The 23,064-nt window shown below is 35.9% G+C and overlaps 1 pseudogene; it reads left to right on the forward strand.

The window, feature by feature from the left end:
- Positions 1 to 2,534: 2,534 nt before the first annotated feature.
- LOC149538226 (transcription termination factor MTERF15, mitochondrial-like) lies at positions 2,535 to 4,196 on the forward strand (annotated as a pseudogene).
- Positions 4,197 to 23,064: the final 18,868 nt, after the last annotated feature.

Here is a 23,064-nt window from a genome sequence, read left to right on the forward strand (position 1 = left end):
CAGTTGTAAATCCTCTAACAAGGTGACAGTTCTATTGAATTGTTTTAAGACCTCTTGCAAGGCAGGCCACTCCTTACAAGGTGATTAAATCCTCTAACAAGGTCACACCTAATAGTGTGTTTTGTAACCTTTAACTAGGTTGGCTCCTAACAGGGCTCACTTTAGAAGAGTGAAAATCAGTAACTAGTTACATTGGTGGTTTTTCCCATATTGGGTTTCCACGTTAAATCCTGGTGTCTCATGTGTTCATGTTATTTCTTTTATGCTTTCAAGTTAATCATTGTGAATGTTTATGTTTAGAAATAAATAAATCACATTGCTTTTATCGAGTTACAACAATTTTTGTGTGTTTACTAAATAACAACAACAATAAGTTTTATTGGTAACATCCAAGGGGTCTGAAATATTTTGGTGGTAACTGATTCACCCCCCCCAGTTACTCCATCTATATTTCCAACAAGGTCGAAGCCAAGGGTAATCATTATTATTTATTGTGATTAATTATTTCAATTATTATGTAATCTTGAGTAACACAATTCACCGTTGTGTTGTAGGCTCTTGCCTTTTAGGGACCACTTTTAAACAAAATTGCCTTCTAATTAGCTTTTTTAGTCCTCTATTGAAGAATCAACATGTTTTGCTATATTTGAATAGCAAAAAAACATGATTTATATACAAGCATTGACCATACATGCAATCCTCAGTATTATCATTAGAGATGTGAAACCACTAGAAGGACAAACATTGAAAATATTCCAAGAATATTGGAAAAATATAAAATAGATTCTCATCAATAAGATGAGTTCCATATGTTCAAAAATTCCATTAAAAATCTATAGTAGATTATGTGAAGCAATACCCCAACGATTAACTTTTACACATTTGTCTAATGACATAAAACAATTAGATTCACACCTTTTTTCTATAGAAGGTTTGAGTTTCAAATTAATCCTAATACCTTTGAATTTCATTATGCATCATAATATCAAATCATATAATTTAATAAATTATATATTAAAAATCATAGATTGTAAATGATGTTAGTAGTTCTTTGGATTTAACATTTATTTTGGATTTTTAGGTTATGGCCAATCCTCAACAACCTATACAAATAATAGATCTTTCAAGTAGTACATTAGAGATCACTGCTCCTCAACTACCATCTATTGGATGAAACATGTTTGTCAACTATAATGGATTTCATGAAACCAAAATCTAAAATATTACAAATTGTATTTCTCCTAATTGTACTCAACATGTTGCAATATTTCTACCAAGATTCAATTGCGTAGTATTTTCAGTCAAACTCATTGACTCATGTTTTATGAGTATTGATTTACAGAACTCATCCCTCATTATAATGGATGAGAATGAAAGAAACATTTAACACTCATTGTATATAGGTGATGCTCACAAAGGTGAAGCATCGAGACTTCCCATAAGGTTACCCATCTTAGTACTACTCCATCTTGAGCACACTTAACTACATAGTTTTCCCCATGGTTAAACCCACTCTTCTTACAACCATGTTTCAAAACCTTCACCAAGTCTTGTTCCTTTTCTTTCGATTGATATTGCAAAATGAAAAAGAATCCATAGAAAATTTTTAGAAATAAAAACGAAGCTAACTTGCAATTCATCTCACATAAAGCCTAGGTATGTGAAGTTAGATTTAAGTAGTACAATTTGACATATTTTCTCTCGTCATTTATGAAATCTTTTTTTTCGCTTATAGTTGTAGCATTTACTCTTCTATAGGTTCACACTTGTTGATAAGAAAAATGAAACACAAAAGATTTATATTTACAAAAAATATGACATTTTAAAATTTTTTTAATATTTTTCCATACATATGAATGCTAAAATTTCTACCTAATAAATATTTCTACCAAAAAAAATACAATATGACATTATTGTAACTTTAGTTCATTCAAGATAAGTTCTACCATTGTGAGAATTCCTTATGCAATGCTACATATTTGTGAACTATCACTTTTATACTTTTTAAAACTAAATCTTCATTTATACTTTTATATTTGGGTGCACTATCACTTTTATACTTTTTAAAACTAAATCTTCATTTATCCTTTTATATTTGGGTGCAAGTGCTAGTTTATGTTCATTAGGTAGTTGATTGATCAAATTGAATTTTATACATGCGAAGCAAAAACTACTAATCTTTCCTTTTTCCACCTTTATTATTACCCCGGGGTCCCATGGGCGAGGCTTGGGCTCTATATTAAAAGAGGTGGAGGTCCCATGATAATATTTTGGGGGGCTAAAGCTTAATTTCAAATCTTTTCCTATTAACTAGGAGCCCCTATTTTTTAGTTGAGCGGATGGAAAAAGGGGGGGCTGGAAATAGCCCCTATTGTTTAGGGAAGAATTTTGCCACTTGGCAAGAACTTACCCTTCATTTTCCTTCCAAATTGAAATCATCTTACCAAAAATTTTAAAAACAACAATTTATATTTTTAATATTTCTTTCAATTTAGAAACACATGACACCGCTCTCCTTTAAATGTTCCAAAAAAGCTCAGCGACACCCGCCCTATTTTTAAGCAAGCGGGTGCCCATGGGACCCCAGCCTTGGTTTCTGGTAGCGCCTGCACCGCATCCCGTGACACGAGCTATTTAATAAATTTTCATTAAAAACACAAACCCCAGCCGCTTCTTCGTCTTCGCTTGTTTCCACAGCTTTTACGAGGAACACCATCATCTTCCGCAGACTGCGTGTTGTTGGATCATCTCTCCATTTCCGCAGTGTCTTCTCAACGGAATCTCACTCGGAGGCCCTCTTTTCACAGTTTGCCTCCACCAAACCTAACCTCTCCGAGGCCCAGATCACTCGGATGTTCCAGTGCCGACCCCACTTGCAGAACCTTCAAACGCTGGAAAACGTAGAGAAGATTATTCATTTGTTGAAGAAGCACGGTTGCACTGAATTCCAAGTTTCAAATGTGATAAGGAAACACGCCCAGATTATCGAATCTGCAGAAACAATATTGGAAACTAAGCTCAAAGTGATGGAAGGTTTCGGTTTTGCGAGTCGAGATCTGGCCAAACTTGTTACAAAAAATTCACGCTTTTTGCGCAATAACCTGTAGAACAACATTCTTCCCAAGATGGAGTTTCTGAAGAATTTATTTGGGTCAGAGGATTTGCTTGTTAAAGCCCTGTTAAGAGCACCAAGATTTCTCAGTTGCAGCTTGGAGAAGACATTGAAGCCCTCGTTTGCTTTCTGGAAAGGATGGGGTTTTTCTGGCACGGAGCTCTTAAGCTTCTTACTGGTACATTCACATGTTCTCACACGAACGGCTTTAATCCCCGCACAAGTGGATCTCATCAACAAGATTGGCGGTGACAAAATAGCAAAATATACAAGTATATTGTGAGTCGGGTGGCTGTGAGCCGAGTGGAAACGTTAGAGGAGAAGATAGAGAATCTCAAAAACTTCGGGCTTTCGGCTGAAGAAACTTGGCAATTAGTTGGAGTTTTTCCTTTAATCTTTTGTTTCTCCACGAAAAATGTTAACGAAAAGATGGACTTTCTAGTTAATAACATGGAGCTCCCTGCACATTATGTAGTGAAGCACCCTTCTTTTTTTCAACTCAGTTTGGAAAAGACTACGAGACCCAGGTGTCTGGTTTGGCAGAAAATCAAATCCATCGATGCCGCCGAGCCTCCTCTTTTTACTGTATTGAGGATGACAGAGAATAGGTTTGTTAACAAAATTATAAAAGAGCATCCTGAATCTGAAAAGCTGTGGGCAATTTATGAAAATGCCATCTCTAACGCTTCCAACCGCACAATGAGCTCAACAAAACAAAACTTTGGATGGGAAAACTGGAAGTCAGGTCTCAAACACCACAAAAATATTACTGATTAGTCTTTGGTGGAAGGCAGGGCAGCAAACCTTCTCCAGTTCCAATGATAGTAATGCGGAATTGGCAGTTCGAGTTTCTGATGGCACCGTAGCCATGCAACATAGCATGATCCAAATGGACTGGAATTTGCCACTCTTTAGCAGCTATGTTGGTATTCCTCTGCCCTGCGTTCTGTGTCAACTTGCTTCTCAAGCAAGGTATGCATTGCAGTTATTAATTTTTTTGGCGGGCTGATTGGTATCGCTGCCGCCATTTTAGTGTGATGTAATTGGTGATTATTTAATAGATGAAGTTATTTTTCATCTGAAAGTCGTCTCTTAAATTTGAACATTATGCTCCAAATGGAAATTAAGCTGGTGCAAGTCGTGAATGATTATGCATTATTTTTCAGCAAATAAGTTTTCCATCTCCCCAAGTGTTTGTAGAAATTGTAATTACGGATTTCATTTAGAACTATTAATAACACCGGAGGCGTGAAGATGTCATATGAATCCTTCAAAGAATACATGAAATCATTAACAAGCTTTTCCATTTCCAGTTTAAACCATATTGAGCTGACATTAACTAGCTTAGTTTCAGGAAAAACTATATATAACAAAAAATTGTTTTTTCATCGTATTCAATTCCCTTCATTTTCATGGGAGATGGTTCTTGTGAATCAGTATTCATGAAGCATGGGTCAGTTTGTTTGATTCAAACGCTACATAGTTGAATCCTGATTGAAATATCATACTTTGAGGAAAGTATCTCATACCTAACATTTGATGAGCCTAAACTTGGAGGACCTCTTTAGCTAGGTGCACTTAGGCTATAGTAGTATTGGGATTGACATGAGTTTGATTTCACTATAACACACAGACTTAGTATTCAAATAGAACACAAGATCTCCAATTCTCTTGAAGAAGGATGCTCGTGTGCTAAATAATATATATAGATTGATGAGATATGTTTCCTTCTTACTGTAGACTTAGCACAGTTATAATGATGTGATATGCTGGTTATCACAAAGAGACTTGTAGTATTCATTCAATGGATATCAGCTACTCCAACTTATTCCAATTACTTCCCACTAATTTTTTTTACGAAGGATAAGGATTGTAAAGGCTAATATAACTTTAAGAATATACGATAATGTTGATGATTGGGTGAGCCTCTAGCTAGGCCTTGATTTGCTGTGTTAACTAGACATAGGTGAGTGCTATTTTCTAAGGACGTTGGAATTGTTTTCACACTCTCAATGCTCATTTAGATATACAATAAAGGTGCAATCTAAATTAACATTTCCAATAGAAGTTAAACACTTGTAATTGAACCCCAAACTAACCTTACAGTTTTACTTACAATCAACAAGTACCAAAATGCACAGACAACGATGTCTTTTATCCATCTACTTCTTCTTCTACTCAACATGAAATGAAATCTAATTTAAGTAAGGGAGTGAAGAAATAATGCAATATTCCAAATGTCACAAACATTCACCATGAAACCAACAATGTGAGAAGGAATAATTTTGGTAGTATTATGACAACATTTTCTTCAAGTCTCTTCGTAGCTAATCTAATTTAATTCCAATGAAGGGCCAAGATTGATTCAAGGTCAAAGGTCAAGATTATATCAACGTTGCCCTAATCTACCTAATTGCTACAAGCATTAGGTGCTTGCCCAATTACAATTAAACACCAACTTGTGGGCCAAATGGAAAACTGCATTGCTTTCATAGGTCACTAAGAAAATAGATTGGGTAGAAGCTTGCAAGAGGAGACACCATGGATAAGCCAATAATAAAATGCCACATGGCCTTACACCGAATCTTCTTTAACTTTTTAGCTTTTGGCAAATTCAATGAATCTGGACATAATATGATGGAGCTCCTCCATTAGGACACTTGGCAAGTTCTGACTAGTTGAAGAAATGAGGGCCACCAGAGCATGCTATCTCATAATAGATTTGATAAATGCCCCTTGATAAAGAAATATCTTTTGATACTCAATATTACCAAGACTTGGATTGATTCTGAATGCCCACATTATATTGTCTTCATGAACTTCTACTCTTGGAAATCTTCTCATTGCGCTGACTTGTGCTTGCATTCGTACTTTTTTTGATGTATAGACCTTTGATCTTGTACTTGTAAAATTGATGTAATTGTGGCAGTGGCATGTAGTTGGTCCATCCATTGAACTTGGATTTCCTAAGGAAATTTAAGTTTTAGAAACTCCAAATATGCTGACTTGTTCATTTCCCTTGTTCCTTGCTCTTTGAATCTCATCTTGAATGCCTTCGACTTCAACTTAGATTTCATGTTGTACTTGTAGGTAGAATTGATATAATTGTGGCATGTATTGGACCATTCATTGAACTTGGATTTCCAAAGGAAATTCATCTTTTTGAAACTCCCAATATGTGGACTTGCTTATTTCCCTCGTTCCTTCCTCCTTGAACCCCATCTTGAATGCCTCAGACTTCAACTTAGTCTTCATGTTGTACTTGCATATGTCTCATCCTTACCTCCCGTCACTTTGACCTTTAAACTCCTGCCATCCTTGTTTCCTTTAGCTTTGGTTTTGGACTTGGAGTTTTCACCATCCTCATCCATGGTATCCAACCTGCCATACAAGATTTTAATTAGATTTTAGCTTAGTTTTATCAAACTTGCAGCCTAATCGATGATAAAAGTCAGACACTGGTCCCAAATTGCAATATTTTTTTATAATGTTGTAAAAGCAATCTCTAGGTGTCTGATTACAAATCATATAACATTAGTTATCAAATTGCTAATGCATCAAGGACAAATATATAGACTTCAAATGACAACAATTTTAGGCCTTCCATTGCATGGAGATGCAACTTAATAAACATAGATACATGTTGTCGTGGTTCTTCTATAGGCCCAAAATTTTCAAATTTTTTGTCAGTCATAATCACAGTTATTTTGAAGTCATGTGTTTTTGTGTTTGCATATATTTTCCATGGCCTCCTCAATCAAATTTTCAAATTTCATCATTTCACTGCTTCGGAGTCATTAATGAACAAATCCATCGATGCCTCCGAGCCTCCTCTTTTTACTGTATTGAGGATGACAGAGACTAGGTTTGTTAACAAAATTATAAAAGAGCATCCTGAGTCTGAAATGCTGTGGGAAATTTATGAAAATGCCATCTCTAACGCTTCCGACTGCACAATGAGCTCAACAAAACAAAACTTTGGATGGGAAAACTGGGAGTCCGGTCTCAAACACCACAAAAATATTACTGATTAGTCTTTGGTGGAAGGCAGGGCGGCAAACCTTCTCCATTTCCAACGATAGTGATGCGGAATTGGCAGGTCAGGTTGCTGATGGCACTGAAGCCATGCCACATAGCATGATCCAAATGGACTGGAATTTGCTACTCTTTAGCAGCTATGTTGGTATTCCTCTGCTCTGTATTGTGTGTCTAGTTGCTTCTCAAGCAAGGTATGCATTGTAGTTATTAATTTTTTTGGCGGGCTGATTGCTATCGCTGCCACCATTTTAGTGAGATGTAATTGGTGATTATTTAATAGATGAAGTTATTTTTCATCTGAAAGTTTTCTCTTAAATTTGAACATTATGTTCCAGATGGAAATTAAGCTGGTGCAAATTGTGAATGATTATGCATATTTTTCAGCAAATAAGTTTTCCATCTCCCCAAGTGTGTGTAGAAATTGTAATTACAGATTTCATTTAGAACTATTAATAACACCGGAGGTGTGAAGATGTCATATAAGTCCTTCAAAAAGTACATGAAATCACCTTCAAAGAATACATGAAATCATTAACAAGCTTTTCCATTTCCAGTTTAAACCATATTGAGCTGACATTAACTAGCTTAGTTTCAGGAAAAACTATATATAACAAAAAAAATAATTTTTCATTGTATTCAATTCCCTTCATTTTCATGGAGATGGTTCTTGTGAATCAGTATTCATGAAGCATGGGTCAATTTGTTTGATTCAAAAGCTACATAGTTGAATCCTGATCGAAATATCATACTTTGAGGAAAATATCTCATACTTACCATTTGATGAGCCTAACCTTGGAGGAACTCTTTAGCTAGGCGCACTTAGGCTATAGTAGTATTGGGATTGGTGACATCCCGTTGACATGAGTTTTATTTCACTACAACACGCAGACTTAGTACATGAGTTTTATTTCACTACAACACACAGACTTAGTATTCAAATAGAACACGAGATCTCCAATTCTCTTGAAGAAGGATGCTCGTGCTAAATAATATATACAGATTGATGAGACATGTTTCCTTCTTACTGTAGACTTAACATAGTTATAATGATGTGATATGCTGGTTATCACAAAGAGACTTATAGTATTAACTATTCATTCAATGGATATCAACTACTCTAACTTCTTCCAACTACTTCCACTAAATTTTTTTACGAAGGATAAGGATTGTAAAGGCTAATCTAACTTTAAGAATATACGATAATGTTGATGATGGGGTGAGCCTCTAGCTAGTCCTTGCTTTTTTTTGTTAACTAGACATAGGTGAGTGCTATTTTCTGAGGATGTTGGAATGGTTTTTACACTCTCAGTGCTCATTCAGATATACTATAAATGTGCAATCTAAATTAACATTTCCGATAGAAGTTAATTACTTGTAATTGAGTCCCAAACTAACCTTACAGTTTTACTTACAATCAACAAGTACCAAAATGCACAGACAACAATGTCTTTTATCCATCTACTTCTTCTAGTCAACATGAAATGAAATCTAATTTAAGTGAGGTAGTGAAGAAATAATGCAATATTCCAAACGTCACAAACATTCACCATGAAACCAACAATGTGGTAGGGAATAATTTTGGTAGTATTATGACAACATTTTCTTCAAGTCTCTTTGTAGCTAATCTAATTTAATTCTAATCTCAGAAGGTGTTGGCCTTTGATAGTTGTTCAATTGCAACGAAGGGCCAAGATTGATTCAAGGTCAAAGGTCAAGATTATATCAACGTTTCCCTAATCTGCTTTATTGCTACAAGCATTAAGTGCTTGCACAATTACAATTAAGCACCAACTTGTGGGCCAAACGGAAAACTGCATTGCTTTCATAGGCCACTAAGAAAATAGATTGGGTAGAAACTTGCAAGAGGAGACACCATGGATAAGCCAATGATAAAATGCCACATGGCCTTACAACGAATCTTCTTTAACTTTTTAGCTTTTGGCAAATTCAATGAATCTGGACATATTATGATGGAGCTCCTTCATTAGGACACATAGCAAGTTCTGACTAGTTGAAGAAATGATGGCCACCAGAGCATGCTATCTCATAATAGACTTGATAAATGCCCCTTGATAAAGAAATATCTCTCGATACTCAATATTACCAAGACTTGGATTGATTCTGGATGCCCAAGTTATTTTGTCTTCATGAACTTCTACTCTTGGAAATCTTCTCATTGCGCTGACTTGTGCTTGCATTCTTACTTTTTTTGATGTATAGACCTTCGATCTTGACTTGTAGAATTGATGTAATTGTGACAGTGGCATGTAGTTGGTCCATCCATTGAACTTGGATTTCCTAAGGAAATTTAAGTTTTTGAAACTCCCAATATGCTGACTTGTTCATTTCCCTTATTTCTTGCTCTTTGAATCTCATCTTGAATGCCTTTGACTTCAACTTAGATTTCATGTTGTACTTATAGGTAGAATTGATGTGGCATGTATTGGACCATTCACTGAACTTGGATTTCCTAAGGAAATTCATGTTTTTGAAACTCCCAATATGCTGACTTGCTCATTTACCTCGTTCCTTGCTCCTTGAAACCCATCTTGAATGCCTCTGACTTCAACTTAGTCTTCATGTTGTGCTTGCATATGTCTTGTCCTTACCTCCCGTCACATTGGCCTTTAAACTCCTGCCATCCTTGTTACTTCAGCTTTGGTTTTGGACTCGGAATTTTCGCTATCCTCATCCATGGTATCCAACCTGCCATACAAGACTTTAATTATATTTTAACTTAGTTTTATCAAACTTGCAGCCTAATTGATGATAAAAGTCAGACCCTGGTCCCAAATTGCAATTTTTTTTATAATGTTGTAGAAGCAATCTCTAGGTGTCTGATTACAAATCATATAACATTAGTTATCAAATTGTTAATGCATCAAGGACAAACAGATAGACTTCAAATGACAACAATTTTAGGCCTTCCATTTCATGGAGATGCAACTTAAATTTTAATAAACATAGATACATGTTGTTGTGGTTCTTCCATAGGCCCAAAATTTTCAAAATTTTTGTCAGTCATAATCACAGTTATTTTGAAGTCATGTGTTTGCATATATTTTCCATGGCCTTCTCGATCAAAATGTCAAATTTCATTATTTCACTGCTTCAGAGTCATTAATTAACAAAAGTATGTCAAGTTTTGAGCTTCAAAAAGATGGCAGTTCAAGAGATTCCTGGTGATTTTGTGTCTCTAAATTCTCTGGCTCGTCATCTACTCCATGCCGCACTTCAAATTTTTCAAATTGGAGCTGTGAGTCAAAAGTTATGTTATTTTGATGTTTGTGCTTTAATTTTAAATTATTTGAAAAAAATTAAAAATTCAAGAATAAAACTAACTTTGAGAAAAGTTAATGGTTTTCAGTCAACTTTTCATTCCTCTTGGTCAACATTCAACTAAATTCCAAACCTTAACTTTTGAGAAGTTAAGAGTTAATGATAAGCACCTCAAATCATCAAGAAGCAAAGCTAAGGGTTGGAAAGTTAAGGGTTAACGCTTCCATCTTGGTCAACGTTTCAGCTATTTTCCAAACATTAACTTTTAAATAAGTTAAGGGTTTGGAATCTTAACTTTGGTCTAACTTTTACCAAAAATTCATGCCCTGTCATTAACTTCTCGAGAGTTCAAGAATCCCAACTCGAACCTATGGGAAGAAACAGTAAGTAAATTGCAGAAAAAGCCAGAGCTGGAAATTCTTTGAAACTGAATTGTTCTTCGGCAATGAATAACTATAAGAGGTGTAATGGTGCCCAAATGGATGTATTAAAATGGTTTAATTAACTTTTATAAAGGCGAAGCCCATAAGTTATTGTGCTGCCGATATAGAGACTTGGTGCACGTGCATGATAATCTCTGTCCTTTTTGTCAAATCAAAGGAAATTATAGGAATAGTATGATAATTATTTGACAGGGATCGAATGGATTCATTTTAAAAGTCCAATTGACAACAGTTTTTGATTGTCAAAGTTACGCAAGAAGTCCTGCCACCTCCACATAGCAATTTGTTGAGGATTGGCTCATTTATAAAAGCCAAATGGACTTATCTACCTTGCTTGTAGTTTTGGCATTTTCTTTCTTTGATGCTTTCATTATTTATGATTCGTCATAGCATTTGAGCAGCTGTGGTCACATGGCTTTGACCGGTGACCATGTCTGTAGGACTTAAACATCATACATAGAGTTTTATTCCTAGGGCTAAAAGTGTTAAATAGTCAAAGTTGACTTACTTTTTCTAAGCTTAATTCTTTCATATTCATGTGATTGTCTCTGTCATAGAACCAACCACATTCTCAGTCAAAGCAATTAACCTTTTCTTTTCTTTTTGTGGATAATAGTCTATTCATTATGTGTCTAAGTGCGGTCATGAGCTGAAGAGAGGAGTGGTCAGCTTCATTGAACCACACTGGCACAGAACCAAAGGTCGTCAATCATCTCAGTGCTCAATTCAGTATGCATTGACAGGGCACATGACTTGCTTGACAGAATACGAGAGGGTTTAGATTGAGATACAATTGGCAGGTGTAAATTCAGAAGTTATAACAAAATATAAACATCTCTTCAATAGCTCCGCTGCCTGCGCTTGGTGAAAACGTCCAAATTATTAACACAGACCCATGTAGAAATGCATACCAAATGTGGAAGTATCTGCAAAAGTGCAGATTGTTTGACAAGATTGCCTTTGATGGTTGCAGCCATAAAGATGGCTGTTGGGATGTCCATTTGATGCTTAAGAAAAAGGTAATGCAGGAGATTGTAAGTCATTGAATGATGTTGGAACACAAGTATAAAAACAGTGGTAATTGAGGTTGCAAAATGAATTATGGAACACGCTGATCTGCATACTTGCAAAATATGGAAATGTTGACAAAACGCACAAGCTGTTTGATATTTTGCCTACAGAGAAATGTGGTCTTATGACATGCCATGATGGCAGCACAATGCATAGTAAGCATTTAACACAGTGCCTTAATGAAAAGTGGCTTCATAGACTGTCACAACAGCGGGATACAATGTGTCTAGAATAAGAATTTGGAACAACCTTTTGACATTTATAATCATTCTGCTGCAGAACTTCCAATATGCATATGCACATATAGAATAGAGGAAGACATGAGATGTTCTGAAGCATTTGACCAAATTGCTTAAAGAACATAGTTCAAAGTCAAATACAATGAATATTGATGCACACAGCAAGATTATTCTACAAATGTCTCATAAAGATGTGGTCTCATAGTACACATTTCTATAGGGCATGCATGGAATGAACTTGGGAGGAAGGTTCTTAGAAACTTGTATATAACACTTAAGCTCTGAAATCACTTAAAGATGACAACTGCTGATCAGAAACATATAAAAATAAAGCAATATTATCAAGTATTTGCCTAGAAAGATGGTTCGACATGTTTGATAATATGCATCAGATAAAATGTTCACCCGAATAATATAACACTGTAGATGTTTGACCAAATGCCATCTTATTGTTCAATACATGAAGGATATGAATTTCTCTTGAATTAATTAATCAAATTCTTTCAAAAAGCTATTACCTCAAGGTGAAGTAATTAAAAAATTCAGAATCCAAGTGTAAAATTGGTTCAGAAGCAGATTGATAGGTACATGGCTGTTATGTGTATGAGATGGAATTGAGAATTATATTAAGTTGGCTACAGTTTTTATGCAGAGAGCAATTTTTGATTGTTTTGAATTGTATTTTTGAACAATTATTAATCCTTTTGAATGAATTGGTTTGGAATTTAAAGGATTATGATTGCAAATACGAAGAGCGAAGATGAATTCAAAACCATATGAAGAAAGCTCCCGCATAATGTCCCAAAAATACAAACAAAACCTTGTTGTAATTCGACAACTCAATTAAAACATATTTTGGTTTCAGTTGGTGGAGGAAATAATATTATGCAAAATGAAGAATAATTTCCAAGGCCAAGAGCCACCATCGATGCTAAAATGCACACTTCTTGAGATGTCAGCCACACAACTGGGACACATCAACATTGCAGATTTTTGGGAAACAATTAATAAGGAAGACAGAACACCTTTGGCACAACAGATATTAGAGAGTGGGCAGTACATGTAGCAGGTTATCCCTTAGCAGTACAGTACACTGAGTTGGTCTTGGAATATATGAAAACTTATGATCTAGATACTAGAACCATTAAAAAATCATAAGAACAATGTGATAGCAAGGCTTGACCCCATTTCTATCTCCATTTCATTCCAACTACTGATCAAAGATGAGTTTGTAAAGATCTCTATGGAGGGTGCCCAAGGTTACTTCATCAAAAAAAATAAAAGGTGTTTAAACACCATAGCCAAGATTTGGTTGGATCCGCCGAGAAAGGGATAGTCACAATTGCCCAAGACATTCCCTAGGACACTCTTCACCGAGGACCTTCTTAGTAGGTTGGTTGGGAATGCAAGTGCCAAATGTTTTCAAGATTAGATGTTTTTTGAACATCAATACAATAACTACTGGCAAGCAGTTAATTGATTGGGGGGGAATAATTAGTGATGGCCTTCATAACCAGTTGACTCAGTTTGGTTTGAATCAAAGGTTTCATATGTCTTCCTACCTTATGTATGCAAATGCTAACATGAAGGTTTGGCTGGGTGTCAACCTTTATGGGGAATATAATAAAACTACTCAAATCTACAACTACTACCATCAATTGTAGTTGAAGCAAAGGAATGCACATCTCCACAGGCTGAACAGTGCCTTTGCCATGCCTACAGCCAAAGAATTACAAGGCAACACAAGACTCCAAATATTTTTCAAGCAGCCAGTCTTGTCAAGACATATGGGAGTTATTTCATATAGTTCCTCGTTTCTCCTACATTAGGATGGAAACTTTCAAGAATGTCCCCTTATGCTACCTCACTTTGTTGATGGCAAGTTGGTACTTCCAAAAATTTGCAGGCATGTTGGTCAAGTTAACAAATAGTGTAAAAATAAGGGAACAAACCTCATTCCTTTCTCAATTGGCATAGGGCACTAGAGCTGAAATTCTTCATGGTATGCGCAGAATATTGAAAGCTCCATTGTCAAACTGACTCTTTACTCTTATTAGAGTTGCTTTCCTTTTGATAACAAATGATATGTAAAAAACAATTTGGCATTAGGGCCTGGGTATCTTCATTTGCCAACAATGGAAGACCATAGGGAAGATTGTGAAGATGACTTCGGGGAAACAAAAAGAGACCCTATCAGGTTCACAGTTCAGCAAATCATTGATTTTATATGGGATAGGATGTGACAATTGTGGAGGAATATAGATTGGATTTAATAGATCCTTTTTATTTTGAAAGGATACAGTTGATAGAGTCACCTTATATAAGTTGGTCTCTACCCTAAAAGAAAGGACTTTCTTTGTCATCCAAAGAACAGAGAAATTGTTGAAGGGCAAAGTTAAAGAGGCCACAAATACTAAGGCAGCAGGAAAAGGTAGTTCCATGAAGAACAATAATCCATAGGAAGGCACATCTAGGACAGTCAACTCTGCCTCTGCCGGCTCACAACCAAATGCACAAGGAGGAGGTGATGATCAAGATGCCGACAAGAGAGTGGACTTAAGTTCAGCATGTGAACTTAGTTTTGTAACTGGAAAGAAGAGGTCCAAGCCTAAAGAAAGGATCCTTAATCCCATACAAGGGATGATAGACGAAGCCGATGAAATGAGCACCTTGCAGTCATCATTTGTAGATGAGATGATTCACTCTTTGACTTCCCCTATAGGTACTGCATCTCCTCACAAATTAAGTGCTGATCCAGTTATGGATGATACAACTGAGCAAGCACTCTCACCTGTGGTTTTGAAGGCTCTTGTAGCAATGGAATCATTACTAACTTTTTCAGACTCTTGTTTGGAACAAAGCTTAGAGAGAGAAAAAAAAAGTTATTTGGTTAGAGACACCAAGCATTGATGCAGTTGCTGATTTGATACATAGAGGTGTGAAAGTAGAAAAGACAAAAGTAGATCATAGGTTGACAGTAAATCGAGCTACAGGTAACTTAATGGTTGAAATTGCACAACCCATTTTAGAGAAGAGTGTTATTGAGGCAAATGATTATGATTTCAGTATAGCTGAAGTGGATCTAGACCAAGTGACACGTGAAGGTAAAATTCATAATTTTTAAGTGTTTGTAGAGAGTCTACTTGAACAATCAAACAAAGATGAGCAAACTAAAGATCAACTCAAGCATAAAGTTCGAACTTTATCTTCATGGCTGTGATCAGTTGTAGGTGATGCACTACCAGCTCTTGAGTAAACTTCACAGGAGCAAATGTTGATCCTAATAGGATGCTAGATAAAGACACTATCGAGAATATTCAGAAACACCAAACCAATTGTAAGATGATAGATGAATGGATTAGCCATATGAATGAACAAGCATCTAATTTGTTCAATGATATAAAAACAATGTATGTCAAGGCAACTTAGATAGAACATGGAATGCTAAAAGAGTTGGAAACCATCAAAGAGCAACAAATATTTTGGAAAGAAATTGTTAGAAATCTTAAGAGACATTAAAGAAATAGACACTAGTAAGGTTAAGTCTCACAAATTGTTCCCAAGTGAAGAAGATGAACAAATTGACATGTGGTTGGAATGTATTGAATGGAAATGCACGTGTATGGATCAGCTGAAAGATGAATAGGAAAAACATTTTAACACTTGTCAACAACTCAAAATTTACCAATTATTATTGATAACTTTCCAATAAAGGAGAAAATACAAGCTCCAAATATGTCTGCTATCTTGAGGAGTGTGGAATCAAAAATAAATTCAAAACTTAACGATAAACAATGCTTAGGTGCTGACATTATGATGGGTTTAAGTGTCCTATCAGTTGGATTGGATTCGTGTATCTTTTACTTGCCAAGCTACAACAAAGTTTTGAATGAGATTCAATTAGATCATGATAAAATGAAAAGTGTGGTCATCATAAAAAACAAATCCTTAGCTCAAGTGATAAAGTCCTTTCCGAGTATACAGAACAGGGACGATACAAACTCAATTTGCTAGTCAGAAAATTACAACAGGGGATACTAGTGTTAGCAACCAACTAAAGTTTCCTTTTTGGTTTTTATTTCTATATTTTGTATATTGTCAACTATAGGGCTGATCTTTGGTTTGGTTAAGATCCTATTTTTTTCTTGGTTAAGGCTAGACTTTAAAAGTTGGAGTTTGTGTAAAGTTAGAGTTAGTGATGAAATGGTTTTCAAATTTCCAAACTCCTAACTTTTTAGGTAGTTACAAACCCGAAAGTTCATTACGCTAAAAACCTTATAAATATCATAAGCTAGGTATTGAAGGGGACTTTTGATACTTATTGAATCAAAGAAAACTTATAATATAATTTTATGAGTCATTTGTATATTCATTATTAGTGGCCTTACATAAATATTTTTAAATTTGTGTATTTGTATCTAAAAAATAAAAAAAAATTACATCGTACGAGGGAACTGCCTCTCAAAAAATAGAGGAAGGTCACATATCAAAGGCCTATCCAACTGTTGTGAAGGGATTTGTCATATTATACCATTGGGCAAAGACAGAGAATTTCTAAAGGTGACAAATTTGTTTACCAACAATACCAAAATTTTATACCAATTGGTTTAAACTAATCTCACCTTGCTACTATAGGAAGAATATGATTGCAACATTCCCTTAAGTTGATAAGAGATTTTAAAGCTTTGTAAAAAAGTTCTAATCCATGTCTTCTAGTTGCACTAGTGTTGTTTAAAGATGGAAATTGAAGCTATTGGTGGATCCAATTTGATTTCAAGTCTAAAGTAAAGTGATTGAAAGTAGTATGTTAGTGACACTACTAATTGTTGCTATTAGACTTAGTAAGATGTTGATGGCATTGTTGTCGTTGATGTGAAAGGCTTCATACCAACATTTGGCGGTATCGGTTGGTTACCCGTTCCTTGTCAGAAAAGTATAGTGCAATATTTCTATTGGGACTCAACTGTGTAGTTTTTAGTCAAACTCATTGTCCCATGTTTCATGAGTAGAGGCTTACATGAAACCATCTCTCATGAGAATGAATGGAACACTTAACACTTATTGCATCTAAGTAATACTCAAATAGGTTAAGTACCGAGACTTCCCAAGAGGTCACCCATCCCAATACTACTTTAGTTTGAGCACATTGAACTTTGGAGATTCCTCCATAGTCAAACACACATTGCTTGCAAAACCTTCAACAAGTGTTATGCCTTCCGAACTATTCATTAGAAAGCCCTTAAGCTCGTTAATTGATAAGTAGCAGATATTTTTCACAGCAAGTCAAATTCTAATATTGCTATCAGGATTCAACTGTGTAGCTTCTTGAGTCAAACTCATTGACCCATGTTTCATGAGTAGTAGTTCAAATGAAACCTTTTCTCATGGGAATGAATGTAATACTTAGCACTCATTGCATCTAGGTAATGCTCACAAAGTTGAAGCAATGAGACTTCCAGGAGATCACCCATACTAGTACTACTCTAGTTGAAGCATGCTGAACTACGTAGTTTCCTCCATAGTTAAACCCACTCTGCTTGCAACCTTGTTTATTAAAACCTTCAACAAGTGTTGTGCCTTATGAACTATTCATTAGAAAGCCCCTTAAGCTTATCAATTGATGAAGTAGGAGATACTTCGAGAACAAGTCAAATTGTTATATTACTATTAGTATTCAATTGCATAGTTTTTTGAGTCACATGAAACTATCTCTTACAAGAAAGAATGAAATACTTAGCACTAGTTTCATCTAGGTGATGCTCATAGAGGTGAAGCATCGAGACTTTCTGGGAGATCACCCACCTACTACTACTCCAACTCGAGTGCACTTAACTATGAAGTTTCTTGCATGGTCAACCCCACTTTGTTTGCCACCCCATTTGCAAAACCTTCAACATTTGTTTTTCCCTTATGAACTGTTCATTAGAAAGCCCCTTAAGCTCATGAATTGATATGTAGGAGATATTTTCCATTGTAAGTAATTGTGATCTTTCATGACTCAACTGTGTTGTTTTTTGAGTCAAACTTAATGACCCATGTTTCGTGAGTAGTGGTTCACATGAAAACATCTCTTTTGAGAATGAATGAAACACTTGGCACTTGTCGCATCTACATGATGCTCATAGTGGTGGAGCACTAGAACTTCTCAAAAGGTCACTTATCTCAATACTACTTCAGCTGGAGTGCACTTAACTATGGAGTTTCCTCCATGGTTAAATCCACTCCTTGCAACCCCTTTTGCAAATTTTTCTTTGATTCCTTTGATACTAACTTGATTCCTAATGGTACTTTGTTTTGACTCAAGAGCAATGCAACTCATAAATGGGTTTGGAGAAGCCACAACAGTTCAAAAGCAAGAATATTCACTTTCACTCTTTTTAGTTCCCCCCTAAAGACTCCAATGACTTGGAGATACTAATTGCAAGTTAAATGTTGGAGTGGAACGAGCTAGGTACTTAGAACACAATTTATGAGCCCATTCCAAATTTAGGACAAATCCTTTTTACATGATGAGTTTATCAAGAATGACCTCTAGTTCATAAGAACACCACAATGATATATCCAAGAAATAAACTAGACAAATCTATTGGGCAAAAAGTGGTGTGTTGTATAATGCATCGCCTTTGTCACCCACTAGGATCCCTCAAACCAAACTACCTAAGAAAACACCTAAATGACTAAACTACTTGGGTCAAACGATGCAAGGGAGATCTACAAGCAAGCTCTCTAAAGAAAACTAAACTAAACAACTAATTGAGCTGCTAAACAAGTCTCAAGTCAAGTGACTCAATGTAATGTCCCCTGGTAATAAAACTTAGTTATTATTTAAATTTGAAATTGGATGGCAATAACACATGTTGATTTTCATAGATATATGATGCAAGTAGGGACAATCATCCATACGTATTTCATATTAAGTAACTTAATCTTGTATGCTAACTATATTTCTTGTTGCTAAGCTTGACCCGATTTACTTTATTATAAGGAGAGAGGAGATCTGAATACATTCCAAGGCGCTTAGAGACCACTTGATAGATTCCCTCAAGTTTTACAAGTCCATGTCCATACTATTAAGACTTAAAGAACACTAACCCTCACCCTATCTTGAGAACTATCCTTTTGAGATTGAGACTGACCATTACTTGAATTGCTTCAACCTTCTTCATTTTCTAAAGCAATTACAAAGATTGTTGGTTGTGTGTGTGTGTGTGTGTGTGTGTAGTATAACAGTTGGAGCTTGTTTAATAGCGTTGATCCCTGACAATAAATTTAAATATGATATAGTTTGCAGAGTTTATATATTTGTTTGCACTGTGTAGTTTTATTTTCTTTTTATTTTCCCTTTCCTCATCAATTTGTTTACCTTCTTATATCTTGTGGGTTGAATAGTCATATCGTTCGAGAGGCAACTCTAACTTTAAACAAATCATTTTACTACAGGACTACACCTTTTCATTTTCTTTTGATTATTATTTGTTTATCTTCATTCAAGCCTTAATTGATGCCTTTGCTGTTAATTAAGTTACTTCTTGTAGTGGGGTATATTATCAATGTATCTTAGCTTTGCTTGATTGCTAAAGAACACACGACACCACTTTTAGTTGTCTTGTTGTCCTTCTGGTTCTATTTGGAGATGCAATGATGCCCAATACAATCACCTTATGAGATATCAATATTGGTATTTATATTTGAGATGGTCCATCGTGTCCTCTATTTGTCTTGGACAAAGACATATACTATCTCTGTAATGGCAATACAAACCTTGTTAGTGTCTTGATTGCAAACTTATTGTGCTCCATTCTTGTTTTCCCCATCTCTTGTTTGACATATCTATCGTTGGAGTTGCAGTTCTTTTTAGTGAATTGCCTTTTTGCGTGGTTGGTTCTATGTGATTGATGACTAGTCTTAGCATTCCCTAATATTTAGTGATTCCCCTCAATGAAATTTTGTGAATTTCACAAGTTCTTGAAAGAAATATCCCCATTCACCATCTTAACATAGTATATAACACAATTATTATTAACTTTATTTAATTATTTTTGATATATATGAATGACCAATATATGATTAACATTTAGTTTATTTATTTACTTAGTATTTAATAATTATTTACCTAATAATAGAGTAGTCATTCAATTGTTTTTGATTAAGGAAAATAGGTTTGGAAGGGTGCTTGAAACGCCCTTACATCTTGTAAAATTTTCAATGGAATCCCAAAAAAGTAGTCCAATGGTGAAATAGGTCAACAACCAAGTGTGACCAGGGTGGCATTGCATAAAAACAATACTCATCAGCCACCAAAATAGGTTTAAACCAGGCACCTGAAACCCCATGGTAACAAAGAGGGTAAGACAGTGAGCCCCATACCATGTTAGACTACAAAGAACAAACATGCCATAAGAGCCAGGAGAACCAAAAACATAACAACCACAATAATGACTCAAGCTTTCCCTTTTAGTCCTGTTTTCTGAGAACGTAATGCCATATCAAAAGGAGTGGAGGGCTTGCCCTTTTTACCTTTTACTGTGGTCCATCCATCCTCCACTAAACCGGCAACCTTTTGCCACACAAAGTCAACATCCCCACCACCAGCCACCATAACCCCTGCCACCGGGGAACGGACCGCGACAGAGATAGGGGCAACAACAGCCTGAAGTGGGGCAACAACATCTGGCGCCGGTGCCCTAGGAGGGGCAATAGGCGAAACGCTGGAGATAGTATCCGCTAGAGGGTGAATAGAGGATGGCACCAAAAAAGGGTCAGCAGTCAAGCCATCTGAAATAGCGAGGACGTCACCAAAATTTCCTGAGAAGAGTCACCCTCCCTAGCTGGGGGGATTTATGAATCGTGTAGTGATCCTCTGAAACCCCCTTCCACCATGAAGGAGACTTCTTCGATCTTGATTTTTCAGAGGAACATTGAGCATCAAGGTGGCCGGTCTTGTGACATAGCCTGCAATGGAAGGGGATACTCTCATAATCAAGAAGTTGGATCCAAGAACCAATCAGAGACTCCAACTTGATATTTTTAGGGAGTCCCTTGGAGATGTCCATCTCAACCAGGATGTGAGCATACATCTTTCGGAACACATTGGAAGTAGTGTCAACCAGTAAAAAGTCCCCTAGGGCATCCCCCACCGCCTCTAGGATTGAGTCCTGCCATAGGTGAAGGGGGAGATTTAGCAGCTTGACCCATAGAGGGACCTTATTAAAGGATTTTGTTGATGGATCAAAATTTGGAAACCAAGGTTTAGCCATTCAATTGTTTATACAATAATCAATTAATCAATAAATTATTTATTTAATAGCAATATATTCTTATAATCAATTACTTAATTTATTTACCAAATACTTATTAGTGATAAAGCTATGACACTCAAGGAAAATTACCCTTTAGGCTTCTAAGACAACTAAACTAATTGACTAAAAAAAAAATACTAACCCTCTTGAACCCAGTGGTCTAAGACAAACCTACTCTATACAAGAGACTTGCGCAGACAACACTCAAAAGCTATGCCCCACAAAGTTTTCGGGATAGGGATGGGTCGAAGCCAAAATTTAGGGGACAACAATTAAAAACACAAGGGGGTTTTTCTATACAAAGGCATAACTCAAATATGCATAATGTAACATTGATAAACCATTAATCATAAACATTTAAAAAGTAGGAAGCTCAATACATTGATACAATTACATTGTACATGTAACATAAGTATAACAAATTGAAATTAACAAAATAAACATACTAAGTACTCTCATAAATCAAATTTCATTGCAATATATATGATATAAATGTAGCAAAAATGCCCAAAGGGTCCAAGTATCATGCATGATATAAATGATAAACAATATTAATAACTAATAGGATGTCATATGAGATCACAAGTAAAATCCATAATGTATCTGCAAATGTCAAATAAGAAATGTCACTGCCAAATATATGGCAGCTTGCAAGCTATTCTCTACGAATCTAAATCTATGTCTAAATCTAAATCAACATCATCCTTTGAGTTAGTGGTAGCTATAGGCAGAGGGTTCTCATCCAATGGAACCCCAACCAATCTTGGAGGTGTGCCATCCTCCTCAATTTGCAAAGCATCCTCGGGATTAACATCCCCACATAGTGCTAGAGTCTAATGATATTGAGGAGTTCATTGATCACATAGGCGTAAGACCTTGAACAATAACTAATTTCTTCGATTGTTTAGAGGAAAGGTTGTTCCTCTTTACTCATTGAATGAAGCTATATGTGGACTAATTCCTCTTAGCTATAGAGGAACTTGCAACCTATGAAAGAAGATAAATGGCAAAAGCTCTCAGCTCAGGTGCATCTCTACCATGCCTCGTCCACCATCCAATAGGGTCCCTTTGAGCAAATGTAGCTCTATTTGTCTTAGCCTCAGGCCTACCAAATGTTGGACCATGAATGAAGATTGGCAAAGTCTGCCATTGCTCCCGAAGAATACTAGCATCTGTGTCATTAAACATTTTTGAAAGGGCCTTGAAGAAGCCCTCCTTCACCTATGTTGAACAAATAAAAAACATGTTACATTAGTAAAGTTATCAAATGTCAATTAAAGAAATTAAAAATTAAATTAAAATTGAAAACTAAAACAAAATAGTTGAGATTTTAGAATACTCTCCTCCTCATCCCTAGATGGAGGCACTCTCCCTAGCCTTGGTGGATACCATTTAGGATTGACTGCATAGGCTGCCATATGAAGTGAAGTGTTCATTATGTTCCACCTCCTCATCACAATGGGCTTAAGATGCTCCTCATAAAACACCAAATCAGGGTCCTTGGCATGAATAACATGCTCGATCTGCCCAAGCATGCGATCAAATGTCCCATAAATCTCTCTAGGGCTAGGAGAGTTTGTATC

Source organism: Cupressus sempervirens, chromosome 9 (assembly GCF_028749045.1).
Source record: "Cupressus sempervirens isolate cs-2001-9-10 chromosome 9, ASM2874904v1, whole genome shotgun sequence".
In the NCBI taxonomy this organism is placed as follows: domain Eukaryota; kingdom Viridiplantae; phylum Streptophyta; class Pinopsida; order Cupressales; family Cupressaceae; genus Cupressus; species Cupressus sempervirens.